This window comes from Puma concolor, chromosome A2, assembly GCF_028749965.1.
Source record: "Puma concolor isolate L17-30 chromosome A2, mPumCon1.1.hap2, whole genome shotgun sequence".
Classification (NCBI taxonomy): domain Eukaryota; kingdom Metazoa; phylum Chordata; class Mammalia; order Carnivora; family Felidae; genus Puma; species Puma concolor.
Genome location: NC_141668.1, coordinates 144,887,698 through 144,910,620, shown reverse-complemented (window position 1 = coordinate 144,910,620; position 22,923 = coordinate 144,887,698). Strand labels below are relative to the sequence as shown.

The 22,923-nt window shown below is 37.3% G+C and overlaps 2 long non-coding RNA genes across 3 annotated transcripts in view; one reads left to right on the top strand and one right to left on the bottom strand.

The window, feature by feature from the left end:
* LOC147583570 (uncharacterized) overlaps nt 1-22,923 on the top strand; it is a 72,813-nt gene that overhangs the window by 21,639 nt on the left and 28,251 nt on the right. The window lies entirely within an intron of this gene.
* LOC147583571 (uncharacterized) lies at nt 738-14,620 on the bottom strand. Its single transcript, XR_015243190.1, has 2 exons — nt 14,528-14,620; nt 738-1,041 (listed from the first exon to the last, which is right to left on the bottom strand). It is a non-coding gene; the product is annotated as an uncharacterized LOC147583571 (long non-coding RNA).

Sequence of the window (22,923 nt, the reverse complement as noted above, 5' to 3'; positions counted from 1 at the left end):
TATAAATTTTTTTAAGTAGGAAAGATGATACAAATTTATATGGATTTAGATTGGCAGATAAAGGTTGTATCAGGCCTTGTCTCTCTCTCTCTCTCTTTTTAAATTTATTTTATTTTTTTATTAAAATTTTTTTAATGCTTATTTATTTTGAGAGAGAGAGACAGAGCATGAGCAGGGGTGGGGCCGAGAGACAGAGGGAAACACAGAATCCAAAGCAGGCTGCAGGCTGTGAGCTGTCAGCACAGATCCTGACATGGGGCTTGAACTCATGAATCATGAGATCATGACCTGAGCTGAAGTTGGATGCTCAACAGACTGAGCCATCCAGGCACCCCAGTTTTTTTTTTGTTGTTGTTGTTTGTTTTTTGTTTTTAAGAGAGTGTGCACATGCACCTGGGCACATGTGCATGTGTGTGTGCGAGAGCAAGTGAGTGAAGGAGGGGCAGGGGGAGAGGGAGAGAGAATCTTAAGTAGGCTCTACACCCAGTGGGCTCCCACTCCACACTCCAGTGTGGAGCCCATTGTGGGGCTCTATCTCACAACCATGAGATCATGACCTGAGCCAAAATCAAAAGTCAAACAGTTAACCCACTGAGCCACCCAAGCACCCCCCAGGCCTTTTAAAACAAGTATTTTAAAATAATTTTTTAGAACTTGAAATTAAGTGTAAGAAAACAAGTTTTCCTTTGTATATTATGGCCTCCTTAGACATACTTAAAAAATCAAAAGTTCTGAAATAATTGTAAAATAGTCATCATTTTCATTAACTGAGGCTATGCTGCCATAACAAAATAATCCCCAAATCTCGGAAGCTTAAAACAACAAAGTTTGTTTCCTGGTCTTTTAACTCATCTTGTATTGGTCAGCTGTAACTCAGTTTGATGTTGTCTTCATTCTGGAACCCATGCTGAGAGAGCAGCCTCTACCTGGAACATTGCCAGTCTCATGGTAAAAGAAAATGAAGAATGTATTGGAATCATACAATGGCTCTTGAAGCTTCTGCTTGGAAGTGGCATATCTGGCTTCTCCCATTTTATTGGCCTAAGGAAATCATATGCAAAGCATGATGGCATGAAGAAGCGCCAAATATTTTGAACAATAATAAAATATAATTCACCATACTCGACCTTCTTGGTCACAAATATTCATTTCCTTCCCTTTCGCATGTAAAATATACTCATTCTGTATCCAAGGTAGACAACTCAATAGTCTCATCCAATTGTACTATCAGACTCAAAATTCAAGATATTATGATAGTTTCTCTATAAAGCATGGATGTGATTCCTTTTCAGGGACAATGAAATATATTTTTATTTAAGCCAGTGTGATTGATGTTTCTCTTACATGCCGCAGAAAACATTACAATTTATAAAAATCTAGTATCATAGTTGTCTGAAATAAATAGAATACTGACAAAGCAGTTTCTTCAAGTTGGACTACAACTGCATCAGGCTGATTCTTAAGATACTCTAAAATGGAAACTGCCTCTGAAATTCTTTTCAAGTATTATTTTAAATATGAAAAGACAACTTAAAAACTTTAACTACAGAAACAAATGGATATACTATTACCATTATGGCATCATAACTTGATGTTTTATTATTTAAGACTCATGATATTGGTTCTAATGATGCAAAGATCATTCAATAGGGAAACAATAATCTTTGGAGCAGATGGCTCTGGGGCTACTGGATATCCACATGCTAAAGAATAAAATTGTATTTCTCTTTCACCCCATATTCAAAAATTAACTCACAGTGGGTCAAAGACCTAAATGTAATGGTTAAAACCATAAAATTTTTAGAAGAAATCATATGTATCAATCATCAGGACCTTGGACTAAGAAATGATTGGTTAGATACATCACCAAAAGTACAAGCCACGCACACACAAAAGATAATTAGATCATCAAATTGAAAAAAAAAAAAACTGCTTAAAAGGACATACTCAAGAAAATGAAAAATTGAAAGAATGAGAGAAAATATTTATAAAATATTTATATGATAAAAGACTTGTATCCAGATTATAAAACGCGATTGCTAATCAATAATAAAAAGACACATAACCCAATTTAAAAGTGAGCAAAGGCTCTGAATAAACATTTCTCCAAATAAGATATATAAAAACTAATATGCATATGAAAAGATGTTCAACATCCTTAGCCACTGGATAAAAATTAAACCCATGATGATATACCAGTTCACACCTACTAAAATGGCTATAATTTAAAAAAGAAAAATGTTGGTGAGGATGTGGAGAAATTGCAATCCTTATACACAGATGACGGAAATGTAAAATGGTGCAACTACTTTGAAAAAGTTTGGCAGTTCCTCTAGAGATTAAATGTAGAGTTACCATATGACCTAGATTTTCTACTTATAGGTATATTCCCGAGAGAAATGAGAGTATGTATCTACACAAAAACTTGTATGTGAAGGTTCATAGTAGTATTATTTATAATACTCAAAAAGTGGAAACCATGCGATATGGATATATACTACAACATGGATGAACTTTAAGAACATGCTAAGTGAAAGAAGCCAGACACAAAAGACCACATAGTGTATGATTCCATTTATATTAAATAGACAAGTATATAGAGACAAATATTAGTGATTGCCAGAGGCTGAGGATAAGGGGAAATGAAGAATGTCTGCTAATGGGCACAGTGTTTCTTTTGGGGGTGATGAAAGTATTCTGGAATTAGATAGTGATGATGATTGTGCAACTCTATGAATATACTGAAACCTTGGGATTATACATTTTAAAAGGATAGTTTTTATGGTGTGTGAATTATATACCTATAAAACAAAAGATTCAAAGCTATGTGTGCCAGCTGAAAAAAAATTCAATTGTATTTCTATACAATGATAAATCAGAAAATGGAAATTATTATTCTATTCAATATATCAACAAAAAGAATTAAATACTTTTGGAATAAGTTTAATAAAAGAAATACAAGACTATTATACTGAAAATTTAAAAAATTTATTGAGAACAAAGAAGATCTAAATCAATGGAAAGACATTCCATATTCATAGATTGGAAGGTTCAATATGTTTAAGGTGAAAATTTTCCACTACTTGAGCATAGATTCAATGTAATCCCTGTCAGAATTTTTGGTGCCTTTTTGTATAAGTTGACAAGCAGATTCTAAAATTTATAGGAAATGCAAAACATCTACAATAGCCAAAACCGTTTTGAAAATTGGAGGACTTTCACTTTTCAATTTCAGAACTTACTATAAATATAGTTATCAGGACAGTGTGGCACTGACATAAGGGTAAACATATAGATGAATGGAGCACAATTGAGAGTCCAGAAATAAATGTGTATATTCATAGCCAATTGGTTTTTGAGAAATATGCTGAGGACATTCATCGGGGAAAGTATAATCTTTTCAACAAATGAATTTGGGACAATTGGATACCTACATGCAAAGACATGAACTTATACTCTCATTTCACACCATACATAAAAATAATAGTCTTAAATGTAAGCTAAAACAATAAAACTTTTAGAATAAAACATAGTAGGAAATCTTTGAGACCTTGGGTTAGGCAAGGAGTTCTTAGCTATTTCTTTGCACAGCCTATAAAAGAAATAAATTAATACATTGAACATCAAAATCCAAAACTTTTGCATTTCAAAAGTCACCATTAAGAAAATGAAAAAATTGGGACACCTAGTTGGTTCAGTCAGTTAAGCAAGCAACCAACTCTTGATTTTGGCTCAGATCATGATCTGATGGCTGTGGGAGTGAGCCCACATCCGGTTCTGCACTGAATGTGGAGCCTGCTTAGGATTCTCTCTCTCCTTTTCTCTCTCTGCCTCCCAACCCCCGCTCATGCCCTCTCTCAAAATAAATAATAAATAAACTTAAAAAAAAAAGAAAATGAAAAAATAATAGACCGAGGAAACACATATCTGATAAAGGTCTTGTACCTTCCAAGAACCCTTAAAACTCAATAATAATACAAACAGCTCAATAAAAAAAATGAGTTAAAGATATGAAAGACATTTTACAAAAAAATATATAGAAATGGCTATTGAACATGTGAAAAGATGCTCAATAGCATTAGTTATTAGGGAAATGGAAATTAAAACCACAATGAGACACTATTTCACACCCACTACACTGGCTATAGTAACTAAGAAAACAAATGTTTGTGAGGATGTAGAGAAATGGGAACACTTATACATTGCTGGTGGGAATGTAAAATTTTGTAGCCACTTTTGAAAATAGTTTGAAAGTTTTTCAAAAAGTTAAAACTACCAGATAAACCAGCAGATCAGCTCCTGGGTATCTATTGAAGAGAAATGAAAACATAAGCCCACACCAAAACTTGCATGTGAATGTTCATAATAGCATTATTTATAATAGCCAAGAACTGGAAACAACTCAATTGTCCATTCACTATATTATATCCATGTAATTGAATATTATTCAGCAATAAAAATAACGTACTACTTACACAGTCTACATTATAGATAAACTTCAGAAAGAATGCAAAGTGAAGGGAACACATATTGTGTGATTGTGAACACATATTGTATGATCCTATTTATAGGATATGTCTAAGGAAAGCAAATTCATAGAGATAGAAAGTAGATTAGTGATTACCTGTGTCTAGGAGTAGGAATCTGGATTTAGTATAAATGGGTTTGAGGGATCTTATTGGGGGGATCCAGTTGTTCTAAAAATTATTAATGGTGAAGATTGCACCACTCAGTAAATTTGCCAAAAATCACTTAAATTGTTCACTTGAAAAGGGTGACTGTTGTGATATATATATATATATATATATATATATATATATATATATAGTCTTTTTTTTTTTTTTTTAATAATCACATGGTAATGTGCCAAAACACAGCAAGGGGATGAGGACAGAACAATTAAAAATGAAAGGGATCTTGGGTTTTGCTGCCAATTTAAAACGATCACAACAATGAGGTGAAACCAAAATGATTTAAAATAATTTCTCTTTTGGTGCTTTCATTTCTGTCTTTGGTAGTCAGATTCAATGGTGACCATGGAACCTCTGTCATTTAGGAACCACACATATGCACACAGTCTGATGCTGTCTGAAGATCTTGAAAAATGAAAGTCACAGCAAAACAAACAAACAAACAAACAAAAACTACCAAAATACTCCAAAAGTTCCACTAGGTGCTACCATTTTCTAAGTCTTTTTAGGTCTTCATTTTGTCAATTACTTTATAATTCATATAGTTTCATGTAGTTGTTGTCTCCTCTAAATTTTCTCTAAAGTTACTTTCCAGGACCCAGATACTGTTTGACAGTGAAGATTTGTGTTTTCTCTGAATTTCTGAATTGAAATATTTTAATCTAAAGTAGCTTATGGAGATAATCATTTTAAAAACAAAGCATTGTACTTCTGGAGAGAATAGTAATTTGTATGGTTTATTAAATAATTTATAATACTTAATATTCCTATTTAGTACCTCTGAGATAAAGTTGGTCTTATTTACTCATTCATGGACCTACACATTGATTCAGGAAATATCTATTAAGTACTTATTCTTACCTAGTGCTAGACTAGATGCTGGGATTATACCAGTTAACTCCACATTAGGAAAGAAAAAAATAAACAAAGAAACAGTAATTTCACAAGATAGGATATCATACAAGAAAGAGTGGTCAACGAACTTGATGTAGACTGTTCTATAGGTAGTCTCCTCTGGGGAGGTAGTAGGTGAGCTAAGATCTGAATGATAAAAACAAACACCCAATCACATGAGGATTTGGGAAAAGAGCATTTTAGGTCACAAGACTATAAAAGACCTCTAAGGGTAATTGTGCCTGGACTGTTTCTGAGAATATAGAAGCCAATGTAGTTGGAATGTGATGATGCGGGAGTCGTATTTCGTAGGTCATAATAAATAGTATGCATTTTGGTCTAATTGCAACAGAAAGGCACTGTAAAGTTTTTAAGCATGGCAGTAACATAATCTCATTTATATTTCAGATAGGTCAGTTAGGCTGCTCAATGGAAACTGGAATGGAGAGGGAGATTGAATGCAAAGTTAAAGCAAAAAGACGAGAGCCTTTTGCAACAGTCAGGAAAAGAGATGGTAGTATCTTGGACCATGATAATAGCAATAAAGATGGAAAAAGATGAGTAGATTTGATATTTTTCTTTAAAAGTTAGAGTTAATTATACTTCTTAATGGGTTAAAGGGATGAGGAGATAATATAAATCAAAGAGGACTTTTAAGTATTTGATGCCAAGAACTGGGAGGATGGTGGTTTCATTTACTAAGATGGGGAAGATTGGAGGAGAAACAAATTTGGTAAGGAAAATACAAGTTTTTCCTATTTTGAAAAGGTTGAATTTGTGATCCTATTCATCAGCCTAGTAGAATATCAGGTAGGCAGTTATATATTTAATCTGGAGCTCAAAAGACAGATCATATGATTGGACACATGTATCTGGGGGTTACTGCATAGAGATGTCATTTAAATCTGTAATATCTTTTTTTTTTATTTATATATGAAATTTATTGTCAAATTGGTTTCCATACAACACCCAGTGCTCATCCCAAAAGGTGCCCTCCTCAGTACCCATCACCCACCCTCTCCTCCCTCCCACCCCCCATCAACCCTTAGTTTGTTCTCAGTTCTCAACAGTCTCTTATGCTTTGGCTCTCTCCCACTCTAACCTCTTTTTTTTTTTTTTTTTGTTCCCCTCCCCCATGGGTTTCTCTTAAGTTTCTCAGGATCCACATAAGAGTGAAACCATATGGTATCTGTCTTTCTCTGTATGGCTTATTTCACTTAGCATCACACTCTCCAGTTCCATCCACGTTGCTACAAAAGGCCATATTTCATTTTTTCTCATTGCCACGTAGTACTCCATTGTGTCTATAAACCACAATTTCTTTATCCATTCATCAGTTGATGGACATTTAGGCTCTTTCCATAATTTGGCTATTGTTGAGAGTGCTGCTATGAACATTGGGGTACAAGTGCCCCTATGCATCAGTACTCCTGTGTCCCTTGGATAAATTCCTAGCAGTGCTATTGCTGGGTCATAGGGTAGGTCTATTTTTAATTTTCTGAGGAACCTCCACACTGCTTTCCAGAGCGGCTGCACCAATTTGCATTCCCACCAACAGTGCAAGAGGGTTCCCGTTTCTCCACATCCTCTCCAGCATGTATAGTCTCCTAATTTGTTCATTTTGGCCACTCTGACTGGCGTGAGGTGATACCTGAGTGTGGTTTTGATTTGTATTTCCCTGATAAGAAGCGACACTGAACATCTTTTCATGTGCCTGTTGGCCATCCGGATGTCTTCTTTAGAGAAGTGTCTATTCATGTTTTCTGCCCATTTCTTCACTGGGTTATTTGCTTTTCGGGTGTGGAGTTTGGTGAGCTCTTTATAGATTTTGGATACTAGCCCTTTGTCCGATATGTCATTTGCAAATATCTTTTCCCATTCCGTTGGTTGCCTTTTAGTTTTGTTGGTTGTTTCCTTTGCTGTGCAGAAGCTTTTTATCTTCATAAGGTCCCAGGAATTCACTTTTGCTTTTAATTCCCTTGCCTTTGGGGATGTGTCGAGTAAGAGATTGCTACGGCTGAGGTCAGAGAGGTCTTTTCCTGCTTTCTCCTCTAAGGTTTTGATGGTTTCCTGTCTCACATTCAGGTCCTTTATCCATTTTGAGTTTATTTTTGTGAATGGTGTGAGAAAGTGGTCTAGTTTCAACCTTCTGCATGTTGCTGTCCAGTTCTCCCAGCACCATTTGTTAAAGAGACTGTCTTTTTTCCATTGGATGTTCTTTCCTGCTTTGTCAAAGATGAGTTGGCCATACGTTTGTGGGTCTAGTTCTGGGGTTTCTATTCTATTCCATTGGTCTATGTGTCTGTTTTTGTGCCAATACCATGCTGTCTTGATGATGACAGCTTTGTAGTAGAGGCTAAAGTCTGGGATTGTGATGCCTCCTGCTTTGGTCTTCTTCTTCAAAATTACTTTGGCTATTCGGGGCCTTTTGTGGTTCCATATGAATTTTAGGATTGCTTGTTCTAGTTTCGAGAAGAATGCTGGTGCAATTTTGATTGGGATTGCATTGAATGTGTAGATAGCTTTGGGTAGTATTGACATTTTGACAATATTTATTCTTCCAATCCATGAGCAGGGAATGTCTTTCCATTTCTTTAAATCTTCTTCAATTACCTTCATAAGCTTTCTATAGTTTTCAGCATACAGATCCTTTACATCTTTGGTTAGATTGATTCCTAGGTATTTTATGCTTCTTGGTGCAATTGTGAATGGGATCAGTTTCTTTATTTGTCTTTCTGTTGCTTCATTGTTAGTGTATAAGAATGCAACTGATTTCTGTACATTGATTTTGTATCCTGCAACTTTGCTGAATTCATGTATCAGTTCTAGCAGACTTTTGGTGGAGTCTATCGGATTTTCCATGTATAATATCATGTCATCTGCAAAGAGCGAAAGCTTGACTTCATCTTTGCCAATTTTGACGCCTTTGATTTCCTTTTGTTGTCTGATTGCTGATGCTAGAACTTCCAGCACTATGTTAAACAACAGCGGTGAGAGTGGGCATCCCTGTCGTGTTCCTGATCTCAGGGAAAAAGCTCTCAGTTTTTCCCCGTTGAGGATGATGTTAGCTGTGGGCTTTTCATAAATGGCTTTTATGATCTTTAAGTATGTTCCTTCTATCCCGACTTTCTCAAGAGTTTTTATTAAGAAAGGGTGCTGGATTTTGTCAAAGGCCTTTTCTGCATCGATTGACAGGATCATATGGTTCTTCTCTTTTTTTTTGTTAATGTGATGTATCACGTTGATTGATTTGCGAATGTTGAACCAGCCCTGCATCCCAGGAATGAATCCCACTTGATCATGGTGAATAATTCTTTTTATATGCCATTGAATTCGATTTGCTAGTATCTTATTGAGAATTTTTGCATCCATATTCATCAGGGATATTGGCCTGTAGTTCTCTTTTTTTACTGGGTCTCTGTCTGGTTTGGGAATCAAAGTAATACTGGCTTCATAGAATGAGTCTGGAAGTTTTCCTTCCCTTTCTATTTCTTGGAATAGCTTGAGAAGGATAGGTATTATCTCTGCTTTAAACGTCTGGTAGAACTCCCCTGGGAAGCCATCTGGTCCTGGACTCTTATTTGTTGGGAGATTTTTGATAACCGATTCAATTTCTTCGCTGGTTATGGGTCTGTTCAAGCTTTCTATTTCCTCCTGATTGAGTTTTGGAAGAGTGTGGGTGTTCAGGAATTTGTCCATTTCTTCCAGGTTGTCCAATTTGTTGGCATATAATTTTTCATAGTATTCCCTGATAATTGTTTGTATCTCTGAGGGATTGGTTGTAATAATTCCATTTTCATTCATGATTTTATCTATTTGGGTCATCTCCCTTTTCTTTTTGAGAAGCCTGGCTAGAGGTTTGTCAATTTTGTTTATTTTTTCAAAAAACCAACTCTTGGTTTCGTTGATCTGCTCTACAGTTTTTTTAGATTCGATATTGTTTATTTCTGCTCTGATCTTTATTATTTCTCTTCTTCTGCTGGGTTTAGGCTGCCTTTGCTGTTCTGCTTCTAGTTCCTTTAGGTGTGCTGTTAGATTTTGTATTTGGGATTTTTCTTGTTTCTTGAGATAGGCCTGGATTGCAATGTATTTTCCTCTCAGGACTGCCTTCGCTGCGTCCCAAAGCGTTTGGATTGTTGTATTTTCATTTTCGTTTGTTTCCATATATTTTTTAATTTCTTCTCTAATTGCCTGGTTGACCCACTCATTCGTTAGTAGGGTGTTCTTTAACCTCCATGCTTTTGGAGGTTTTCCAGACTTTTTTCTGTGGTTGATTTCAAGCTTCATAGCATTGTGGTCTGAAAGTATGCATGGTATGATTTCAATTCTTGTAAACTTATGAAGGGCTGTTTTGTGACCCAGTATATGATCTATCTTGGAGAATGTTCCATGTGCACTCGAGAAGAAAGTATATTCTGTTGCTTTGGGATGCAGAGTTCTAAATACATCTGTCAAGTCCATCTGATCCAATGTCTCATTCAGGGCCCTTGTTTCTTTATTGACCGTGTGTCTAGATGATCTATCCATTTCTGTAAGTGGGGTGTTAAAGTCCCCTGCAATTACCACATTCTTATCAATAAGGTTGCTTATGTTTATGAGTAATTGTTTTATATATTTGGGCGCTCCGGTATTCGGCGCATAGACCTTTATAATTGTTAGCTCTTCCTGATGGATAGACCCTGTCACTATTATATAATGTCCTTCTTCATCTCTTGTTACAGCCTTTAATTTAAAGTCTAGTTTGTCTGATAGAAGTATGGCTACTCCAGCTTTCTTTTGGCTTCCAGTAGCATGATAAATAGTTCTCCATCCCCTCACTCTCAATCTAAAGGTGTCCTCAGGTCTAAAATGAGTCTCTTGTAGACAGCAAATAGACGGGTCTTGTTTTTTTATCCATTCTGATACCCTATGTCTTTTGGTTGGCGCATTTAATCCATTTACATTCAGTGTTATTATAGAAAGATATGGGTTTAGAGTCATTGTGATGTCTGTATGTTTTATGCTTGTAGTGATGTCTCTGGTACCTTGTCTCACAGGGTCCCCCTTAGGATCTCTTGTAGGGCTGGTTTAGTGGTGACAAATTCCTTCAGTTTTTGTTTGTTTGGGAAGACCTTTATCTCTCCTTCTATTCTAAATGACAGACTTGCTGGATAAAGGATTCTTGGCTGCATATTTTTTCTGTCTAGCACACTGAAAATCTCGTGCCAATTCTTTCTGGCCTGCCAAGTTTCAAAAGAGAGATCAGTCACGAGTCTTATAGGTCTCCCTTTATATGTGAGGGCACGTTTACCCCTTGCTGCTTTCAGAATTTTCTCTTTATCCTTGTATTTTGCCAGTTTCACTATGATATGTCGTGCAGAAGATCGATTCAAGTTACGTCTGAAGGGAGTTCTCTGTGCCTCTTGGATTTCAATGCCTTTTTCCTTCCCCACTTCAGGGAAGTTCTCAGCTATTATTTCTTCAAGTACCCCTTCAGCACCTTTCCCTCTCTCTTCCTCCTCTGGGATACCAATTATGCGTATATTATTTCTTTTTAGTGTATCACTTAGTTCTCTAATTTTCCCCTCGTACTCCTGGATTTTTTTATCTCTCTTTTTCTCAGCTTCCTCTTTTTCCATAACTTTATCTTCTAGTTCACCTATTCTCTCCTCTGCCTCTTCAATCCGAGCCGTGGTGGTTTCCATTTTGTTATGCATTTCGTTTAAAGCGTTTTTCAGCTCCTCGTGACTGTTCCTTAGTCCCTTGATCTCTGTAGCAAGAGATTCTCTGCTGTCAGCTATACTGTTTTCAAGCCCAGCGATTAATTTTATGACTATTATTCTAAATTCACTTTCTGATATTATTTAAATCCTTTTTGATCAGCTCATTAGCTGTTGTTATTTCCTGGAGATTCTTCTGAGGGGAATTCTTCCGCTTGGTCATTTTGGATAGTCCCTGGCTTGGTGAGGACCTGCAGGGCACTTCCCCTGTGCTGTGGTGTATTACTGGAGTTGGTGGGCGGAGCCGCAGTCAGACCTGATGTCTGCCCCAAGCCCACCGCTGGGGCCACAGTCAGACTGGTGTGTGCCTTCTCTTCCCCTCTCCTAGGGGCGGGATTCACTGTGGGTTGGGGTGGTCTGTCTGGGCTACTTGCACACTGCCAGGCTTGTGATGCTGGGGATCTGGCGTCTTAGCTGGGGTGGGTAGGCAAGGTGCACAGGGGCAGGAGGGGCAGGCTTAGCTTGCTTCTCCTTAGGTGATCCACTTCAGGAGGGGCCCTGTGGCAATAGGAGGGAGTCAGATCCGCTGCCGGAGGTTTGGCTCCGCAGAAGCGCAGAGTTGGGTGTTTGCGCGGAGCGAGCAAGTTCCCTGGCAGGAACTGGTTCTCTTTGGGATTTTGGCTGGGGGATGGGCGGGGGAGATGGCGCTGGCGAGCGCCTTTGTTCCCCACCAAACTGAGCTCTGTCGTCAGGGGGCTCAGCAGCTCTCCTTCCCTTTGTCCTCCAGCCTTCCCGCTTTCTGAGCAGAGCTGTTAGCTTATGACCTCCCAGACGCTAAGTCGCGCTTGCTGTCGGAACACAGTCCGTCAGGCCCCTCCGCTTTTTGCAAGCCAGACTCGGGGGCTCTGCTTGGCCGGCGAGCCGCCCCTCCACCCCGGCTCCCTCCTGCCAGTCCGTGGAGCGCGCACCGCCTCGCCGCCCTTCCTACCCTCTTCCGTGGGCCTCTCGTCTGCGCTTGGCTCCGGCGACTCTGTTCTGCTAATCCTCTGGTGGTTTTCTGGGTTATTTAGGCAGGTGTAGGTGGAATCTAAATGATCAGCAGGACGCCCGGTGAGCCCAGCGTCCTCCTACGCCGCCATCTTCCCTACCTCCTGTAATTTCTTTTTTTAAGGGTTATTAATTTATTTGGGGGAGGGAGAGGCAGAGAGAGGGAGAGAGAGAGAGAGAGAGAGAATCCCAAGCAGGCTCCATGCTGTCCGCACAGAGCCTGATATAGCGCTTGATCTCACTAATGGTGAGATCGTGGATTGAGACGAAATCAAGAGTTGAATGCTAAACCACTTGAGCCACCCAGGCTCCCCAAAATGTCTCCATTTTTAGAGAGAAACTGACAATCCAGCTTTTGATGTGATATCTCACATTTTAAATATATTGGCTGGGGAGCGTGGGTTCAAGACAGAAGTGTAGGAAGATCCTGAGCTCACCTGCTCCCCTGGATACACCACCCACAACTACATTTGAGACAATTATCACCAAAGGAGGCCTGAAAACTGGATACACAAGGGACAGAGTCTACACAAGGGACAGCACCAAGATGAGCAGGAGAGGCAGAGACATGGTCTCACTAAGGGAAAAAACCACACCCCAGGCATGGTGCTCTGTGGTCTGGAGGGATATCAAAAGGACACACTTTTCCCTGAAGTAGATTTGAGCTCCATATCAGGCACTCCAACCCTTAGATCCTGCACAAGAGAAATAAACTCCTAAAACATCTGGCTTTGAGAAGCAACAGAGAGGGGCACCTGGGTGGCTCAGTCAGTTAAACATCTGATTGTTGGTTTTGGCTCAGGTCATGATCTCACAGTTCATGAGATACAGCCCTACTTTGGGCTCTGCACTGACAGTATGGAGGCTGCATGGGAAATTCTCTCTCTCTCACTCTCCAAGTAAATAAATAAACTTAAAAAAAAAAAAAAAAGAAAAGCAACAGAGAGTATGTCCAGGAAAACTATAGAACTATACAGATAAGAAAACCCACTCTTAAAGGTGCAGTATACAGACTCACTCAACTTAGAAACCAGCACAAAAACACCAGATTAAAAAAACCAAAGACCAGTGGTAAAGGAAACCTACTTATTAATCTTGGCATGCCAACAGGCTGGCAGCTGGGCCTCTGGGAACTGAGACACTAGTGGCAGCCACATTTGCCAGCTCATTCTGCTGTGCTGATCCCAGTGCTGTTGAACACCATTTTGGAATCTACCCTCTAGACTACTATGTCAGGGAATGTGCCCCACTGAGAACCTGCCCAACCATATGTCTTGTCAGGCCTTGCAGCTGACAGAACAGTAACCCTGCCCACCAGCACATCCGTGGCAGTCATGGCCAAGACTCACAGCAGCCTCAGTGAAAGCCAGCCCTACACACCAACATGTCCACAGCAGTTACAGCTCTGCCACAACAGGAGGTGAACACAGCCCACACAGGGAACAGCCCTGAAGTGCCTGACTCTGATAGCCAGTAGTGGTTGTGTTTCTGGGCCCCACAGGACATCACCTACATAAGATCACTCCTTCAACGCTGGGAAAACTAAAAAACATAAAAGACTGGGAAAACTACCTAAAACAGAAACAAGCACAGAAAGTAGGCAAAATGAGACTGAGGAATATGTTCCAAATGAGAGAACAAGACAAAATCTCAGAAAAAGAACTAAATTAAATAGAAGAGTAATCTACCCAATAATAAGTTAAAAGTAATGATCATAAATATGCTTACCAAACTTGGGAGAATGGATGAACACAGAACTATAACAGAGATAGAAAATATAAGAAAGTATCAATCAGAACTGAAGAATAAAAAACAGAAATGAAATATACAGTACAGGGAATAAATAGCAGATTTATTTTTCAGTGAACTGGAAAACAGGCTAGTGGAAAGCACCCAAACTGAACTGCAAAAAGAAACAACGAGATAGTTTAAGCGACCTCTGGGACAACATCAGTCACACTAATAGGGGTCCTGGAAGGACAAGAGAGAGACAAAGGGGCAGGAGGAAACTTATTTGAAGAAATAATAGCTAAAAACTTCCCTAATCTGGAAACAGATATCCAGTCCCAGAATTAACACAGTCTCAAACAAGAACTCATAGAGATACATACCAAGACACATTACAATGAAAATGTCAAAAATTAAAGATAAAGAATCTTCAAAACAGCAAGAGAAAAGCAACCAGAGAAAAGTTACCTGTGAGGGAACCACTGTGAAACTGTCAGCTGATTTTTCAGGAGAAACTTTGCAGGCCAAAAGGGAGTGGCATGGTATATTCAAAGTGCCGAAAAGAAAAAAACTTACAGTCAAGGATAGTCTACCCAGCAAGGTTATCATTCAGAATTGAAGGGGAGATAAAGATTTCCATGTGGTGTTGGGAAAACTGGGAAGCTACATGCAAAAGAATGAAACTGGACCATTTTTTTTTTTACCATATACAAAAATAAACTCAAAATGGATTGAAGACTTAACTATAAAACCTAAAATCATAAAACTCCTACAAGAAAACATAGGCAGTAGTTCTTTGAGATGGGTCTTAGTGACATTATTTTGGATCTGTGACCAAAGACAACAAAAGCAAATATAAACGGAGTTACATCAAACTAAAAATGCTTTTGTATATCGAAGAAAACCATCAACAAAATGAAAAGGCAACTTAGTGAATGCGGGAAGATATCCAAAAACGATCTATCTGATAGGGGTTAACATCCAAAATATATAAAGAACTCTTAAAGCTCAATTTAAAGATATCTGATTTAAAAATGGGCAGAAGAATTAAATAGGCATTCTTCACAGAAGACATAGAGGGCCAAAAGACACATGAAAAGGGGCTCAACACAGTTAGCCATCAGGGAAATGCAAATTAAAACCACCATGAGTTATCACTTAACAACTATCAGAATGGCTAGTTTGCAAAAGAGAAGAAAGAACAAGTGTTGATGAAGATGTAGAGAAAAGGGAACCCTCGTGCACTGTTGGTGGGAATATAAGTTGGAGCAGCCACTATGTAAATCAGTATGGAATTTCCTCAGAAAATTAAAAATAAAACTAACATATGACCCAGCAATTCCACTTGTAGGTATTTATCCAGTGAAAGTGAAAACACCAGTCCAAAAAAATATACACATCCCTATGTTTATTGCAGCATTATTTCCAATAGCCATGAAATGGAAGCAACTTAAATGTCCATTGATAGATGAATGGATAAAGAATATACAGTGTGTGTTTGTGTGTTTGTGTGTATGTGTGATGACTGCCAGAGGGGATGGGATGAGGGAGGTGGACAAAATAGGTGAATAAGATTAAGAGGTGCCATCTTCCAGCTATAGTATAAATAAGATGTGGGGATGTACTATACAGCCTAGGGAATATAGTCAATAATATTGTAACAACTTTCTATGGTGACAGATGGTAACTAGATTTGTGATGACTATTTTGTAATATATATAAATATCAAATCAGTATGTTATACACCTGAAGCTAATATAATATTTTGTCAATTATTTTTCAAAAAATGTTGACAAGTTATTCAGAATTTAAATAACATAATGTTGGTGAAACCAAAGTGTTATGAATTTTGCCATAAAGATCATAGCATGGAGAGCTCATGGAAAGGGCTGTCAAAGACTTGAGTTCTTGTCTTACTTTAACCTAACCAGGTACTTTAACTTTCCTGGCCTTAATTTTTCAATTATTGAAAGTACACTTCTATGACCCAGTGTCAAGCATGATAATTAGAACTTTATGAAATACTAGCAGTGATCAAGTCCTGTGGATCTGAAGTGTAAATGCTAGATTGAGCCATATGAAATTACTGATAATTGGCCATTTTGGATCTACAAAAACATTACTTTCATGTTATTCAACCTAATAGTTTTGTTTCACTTGAGTCTGAAAGCATGATGAACCAGGCATTGCTGTGCTGAGACATACTAGAATCTGAGGGAAAAAAAAAATGTTCTCCTACATTTTATAGCAAGATCAGGAATTTGGCCAGAAAGCCATAGGCAGAGGACAAGAGCATTAATGGAGACAGAATAATGATTTGCCTTTTATTCCGCTGTAGCAGCAGCTAATTTGATCTGACTGAGCTCTTGTTTCTAGGTTTCTCACTTAGGTATTCATTCTCTAGACAGGCCTCCAGGTGGCTCATACCTGAGTCCATTTAGGAATCTGATTTGGATCTGAATCATTTATATGTATGAAGATTATAAGCCTTCATTGTTTGTAAAATAATAATACTTTTAAATAAACAGCTCAAGTTCAAAGTGAAAAGAAGTGAATGAGTATCAACATGTGTACATTCATTTTTACCCAGAACAGTTAACTGAGTTTAGCATTAACCAAGCATAAAATATAGCTATGCACCAACTCTTTCAGTCTGAGTTCAACATCTCATGCATACCAGGTATAGGGTACTTAACAATAATTACCTTACTAGTTTAAAGTGGGCCTTACAGTAATCCACATTGTAATTTTTTTCCTACTCCCTGAGGCAATTAATTTTAAACTATAGCTAAGGCATGCAATCCAGATGTACATTGATTTCAGGCTGGGTTACTTGGTGTCAAATTCAGTTCTTTTGTTCATAAGGAACATGAGAGCTCTACACCATTTGTGTCAATATAGTACTTTGTGCTTAAACATGTAGTATATATATTGAGAAAATATGTAGAACCACCTCATATATATAAGGATATTTTAGTTCAAGAAATGCAATAGGTGTCCAATACAGAATGGTTGAATGAATAAATATGTGTTGAATATTTACCGTATGCTTGATACTGTGATATCAAAATATAAAAAATCCTGCTCTGCCAGGAAAGTATGAGAATATCGGAGTATGGGAATGACATTGATAGGGCAGCAGTGGCAGTGGCAGTCTTTCATTCTGTCAGTTTCGCAGAGTGGTCCTTTATGCTAGAATCTTAGTCTTAAGTTAGTCCTAGTCACTGCCCTCCTAGCAGTTCTGTGAGCTTCCACAAATCTCTTTAATGACCTGCTTCTCATTAATTGGCTAAAGTTGGTCTCCGTTGCTTGCAACTAAAAGCCTTGTGTGACTCAAGGGAGAACCCCCAGTGCAAGCGAGATGTCCTTTTTATAGATAGGATATTTTTGCAATGAACCTGAGGGGACTGACTATGCTTAAAGAGTAAAACAGGATGAAGATTTTTGAAATAACTGGGCACAAAAGTTTTTTCCCTAAGGTTTTTAAAAAGGAAACGAGATCACTTCTACAGTGTACCTAGTGTGGCAATAAAGTCCACCAGGCTTGTTGTCAAGGGAAACATTTAGTGGGTGGGCAAGCCAACATTTATTCATTTCACTAGCATCATTATATGAAATTTGAAAAATAATGATCCTAATTCATCAACTACTTAAAATTTTTTTAACAGTTACTCATTTTTGAGAGACAGAGAGAGATAAAGCGTGCATGGGGGAGGGTCAGAGAGGGAGGGAGATGGAATCTGAAGCAGGCTCCAGGTTCTGAGTTGTCAGCAGAGTCCAACGTGGGGCTCAAACTCACGAACCAGGAGATCATGACCTGCGCGGAAGTCAGACGCTTAACTGACTGAGCCACCCAGGTGCCCCAGCTACTTCATCAACTACTTTTAAATTAAGTTCACCTATTTGCTATGATACTGAAGTTCATAACACCTTAGGCAGATTTAGAGAGATTTCAGTGAAATGGTTTAAGATAAAAAATCTCCATGAACTGATTACAACAGGAGTTTATTTGTAAAATTCGTTTGCATGGCATAATTCATTCCTCAACTTTGCCAGATAAATTTGCTGTTGCTGTAGTTGCTAGATATCTGATTCATTCATTTTGGTATAAACTCAGTAGTAAAATTTTGCTTATAACCATATATAAACTTTCCATGGATAATCAGTTTATCTAATGGAGAAGAAACTGATACTGACTTCATTGAAACAGTTTACTTTTTTTACATGTAAAGAAAAAAATGAACATTTGTTAACACAAAATTATTTGTAAAGGTATAATTTATTTAAACAATAATTTCTTTATAGTATTGTCCTATAGGTATGGTTTCAAAATGTTTATGTTTTGGGGAGTGTGGGTGGCTCAGTTGGGTAAGTGTCAGACTCTTAATTTTGGCTCAGGTCATGATCTCACGGTTTGTGAGTTTGAGCCCCACATTGACAGTGTGGAACCTGCTTGGGACTTTCTCTCCTCTCTCAGAATAAATAAATAAGCTTAAAAAATGTTTATGCTTTAAAGCATCCGCTAAAAATGTTAATGTCCAAAGTGAATCTTCAGAGATGTCAAAATTCCATTATCTCTTTGTTAATAAATATTCAGCATTGATAGGATATCAGATCTGGCTGACTGCTTGTCAAGAATGTTGTAGAAAAAAATGTAATCATTGGATGATAGGACCATTGAATTAAACACATGACTTAGAGATTCCTTCAAATCTTGAAATTCTATGAACATCTATGATATACAGTAAGAAGTAACAAATTAAGACTCATAGTTTAACAAATTCTTTTCATATCTGTGTAATTTTAATTCCATCTCAGATTTTATTTTTAAAAAAAAATTTTTTTTTTCAACATTTATTTATTTTTGGGACAGAGAGAGACAGAGCATGAATGGGGGAGGGGCAGAGAGAGAGGGAGACACAGAATCGGAAACAGGCTCCAGGCTCCGAGCCATCAGCCCAGAGCCCGACGCGGGGCTCGAACTCACGGACCGCGAGATCGTGACCTGGCTGAAGTCGGACGCTTAACCGACTGCGCCACCCAGGCGCCCCCCATCTCAGATTTTAAAAGCTGGATAAAATTTTAGTAATATAGCTATTCTTTATAGAAATTGCCTTTATTAAAATGATAGAATTAAATGAATTGAGACTTCCAGAAAATTATCTAGTCCAAGTTCCTAGTTAAATATAAAACGTTGTAATTTTAAACAAAAACAGTATTTTCAACACTCACCTTTAAATTTTTGGTTTTATTTAAATTCTTTTATGTATAATTTATATCATATGTAATATTTAATAGTGTGTATATATTATATATAAATGTTTTATGCATATATAGATATAATGTATATTTGTCATATGTACACACGTTATATAAATAATGTATATATTTATGTATACTATTACATATAGTATATATATTATATGTACATACACAGATATATATATGTATGCACATACATATATATATTTGTATATATTATATATATAAATGTTCTATCTCCAAAACATCTCTTAAATCCATTTCTCCCCAGCTTTTCTGTAACATTTCCTAATTCAAGTAACTATCATGTTGTACCTGGGCTGCTGCCATAGCCTTCTACTGCTCTCCCTGCTTCCACTTTTGCCCCCACTCCAGGCAGCCAGAATGAACTTTTGAAACTGTCAATCATATATATAATTCTTCTCCTTAAAATCCTTCTGTGGCTTCCCTCTGCCCTTAGTATATAATCCTAGTTCCATAAAATGTCCAACAAAGCCCTCCAAGCTGTCACATGTGCCTACATCTTCAATTTCTTTCTTTTTTTTTTTTTTATTTTATTTTTTTTTATTTTTGGGACAGAGAGAGACAGAGCATGAACGGGGGAGGGGCAGACAGAGAGGGAGACACAGAATCGGAAACAGGCTCCAGGCTCCGAGCCATCAGCCCAGAGCCCGACGCGGGGCTCGAACTCACGGACCGCGAGATCGTGACCTGGCTGAAGTCGGACGCTTAACCGACTGCGCCACCCAGGCGCCCCTACATCTTCAATTTCATCTCTATCCTTAGTCTCTTTTATTCTCTCAGCATTTTTTCTGTTTACAGGAATATAGAATTATAATTTACATGCCACACAATTAACCCTCCTAAGTTGTAAATTCAATAGATTTTAATATAGCCAGAGAATTGTACAACCTTCATGACAATCAATTTTAGAACATTTTCGTCACTCCAGAAGAAAACCCAGTACCCCATAGCGGTCATCCTCAATTTACCGCCAACACTCTTAGCCCTAGGCAATACTAATCAACTTCCTATCTCTCAAGTTTTGCCTATTGTGGATATTTTATTTAAGTGACATCAAACAATGATTTTTATGACTGACTTCTTTTACTTAGGATGTTTTCAAGGTGCATCCATGTTGTAGTGTGTATCAGTACTACATTTTTTTTATTATAGGATAATGCTCCATTGTGTAGATGTATCACAGGTTATGTATTCATTCATCAGTTGATGGATATTTGAGTTGTCTCCATTTTTTGTCTATTGTGAATAGTGCTGCTATGAACATTCATGTACAAGTTTTAAGTGGACATATGTTTTTATTTACCTTCGATATATACCTAGGAGTAGAATTGCTGGGTCATATAGTAACTCTATGGTTGCAGTAGTCCTCCCTTGTCCATGGGGCATGGATATGTTCCAAGACTTCTAGCGAATGCCTGAAACCACAGATAATGGTGAACTTTATATATAGTATGTTTTTTCCTTTACATACTTATCTGTGATAAAGCATAATTTATAAATTAGGCACAGTAAGGGATTAACAATAACTAATAATAGAATAGAACAAATATAACAACATACTGTAATAAAAGCTACCTGACTGGTCACTCTCTCAGAATATCTTGTACTGTTCTCACCTTTCTTCTTGTGATGATGAGAGATGATAAATGCCTATGTGGTAAGATGAAGTGAGGTGAATGACATAAGCATTGTGATGTAACATTAGGCTACTGTTGACTTTCTGATGCTTTGTCAGGAGGGTCATCTGTTTCTGGACTACAGCTGACCATAGATAAGTGAAACTGTGGGAAGCAAAACTGTGAACAAGTGGGGGGACTACTGTAATCTTGAGGAACTGCCAGATTGTTTTCCAAAGCAACTGTGCCATTTTATATTCCTACCAGCTGTGGATGAGGGTTCCAGTTTCTCCACATTCTTGCCAATACTTGTTACCATTTGTCCTTTTTAGTATGGCCATCCTAATGGGAAATGTTATCTGCTTACTGGCCCTTTTTATCTCTTCTTAGGAGAAATATCATTTCAGAACTTCTGCCCATTTAAAAAATTTGGGTTGTATTTTTCCTTAATGAATGGTGAGAGTTATTTATATATTCTAGATAGAAGTTTCTTATCAGATGAATGATTTACAAACATTTTTCCCCATTCAATGGATTGTATTTTTCCTTTCTTGATAATGTCCTTTGAATAACAAATGTTCATAATTTTGATGAAAACCAATTTTTTTCTTTTGTGGCTTGTGCCTTTGGTCTCATATCTAAGAAACCATTGCTCAACCCAAGATCATGAACATTTAAACCTATGTTTTCTTCTAAGAGTTTCGTTTTTAAGCTCTTACAATTAGGTCTTTGATCCATATTTAGTTAATATTTGTATATAGTATGAGGAAGGGACCCAACTTCGCTCTTTTGCATGTGGTAATCCAGTTATCCCAGCACCATTGTTGAAAAGGCTATTCTTTCCCTATTTGGTGGTCTTGGCACCATAGTCAAAAATCAGTTGATCATAGATATACGGTTTATTGCTGGGCTCTCAAATCTATTCTATTAATCTATAAGTCTATTTTTATATCAGTACCACACTCTGGATTACTGTAGCTTTGTAGTAAGTTTTGAAATTGAGAAGGTATGCATCATCCTACTTTGTTCTTTTTTTAAAGATTGTTTTGGATATTCTAATTTTCTTGCATTTCCATATAAATTATAAGATCAACTTGTCAATTTCTGCAAAAAAGTCATCTAAGATTTTAATAGCAATTGTCTTGAATTTGTTCATCACTCTGGGGTCTATTTCCATTTTATTTTATTTAAAAAAATTTTTTTAAGTTTATTTTTGAGACAGAGAGAGATAGAGCACAAGTGGGGAGAGACAGAGAGAGAGGGAGACACAGAATCTGAGGAAGGCTCCAGGCTCTGAGCTGTCAGCACAGAGCCAGATGCAGGGCTCAAACTCATGGACCTCAAAATCATGACCTGAACTGAAGTTGGACGCTCAACCGACTGAGCCACCCACGTGCCCCTATTTCCATTTTAATAATACTACATCTTCAATAATATATTCTAATATGGGATGTCTTTTCATTTATTTAGATCTTCTTTAATTACTTTTGATGATATTTTGTAGATTTTAGTGTATAAGTTTTAGACTTGTTTGGTAAATTTATTCCTAAATATTTTCTTTTGATGCTTTGTAAATGAATGTTTTATTAATTTTATTAATTAATTTTCAAATTGTTCATTGCAAGTGGGTAGAAAGAAACTGGTTTTTGTATGTTGATCTTATATCTTGCAACTTTCCTGTATCCATTTATTAGCTCTAAGTCTTTTTGTGGACACCTTATATATGTACATGATCATGTCATCTGCAAACAGAGATGGTTTTATTTATTTCTTTTCAATCTGGATGTCTTTTATCCTTTTTCTTGCCTAAGAACATGTGTTGGATAAAAGTGGTGAGAGCTGACATTCCTGTCTTCCTCCTGATCATGCAGGGAAAATTTTTCAGTGTTTCACCATTAAGTGTTATGTTAGATGTGGATATTTATCTATAGTTTTTTTTTGCACCAATACACAGAGTGTTTA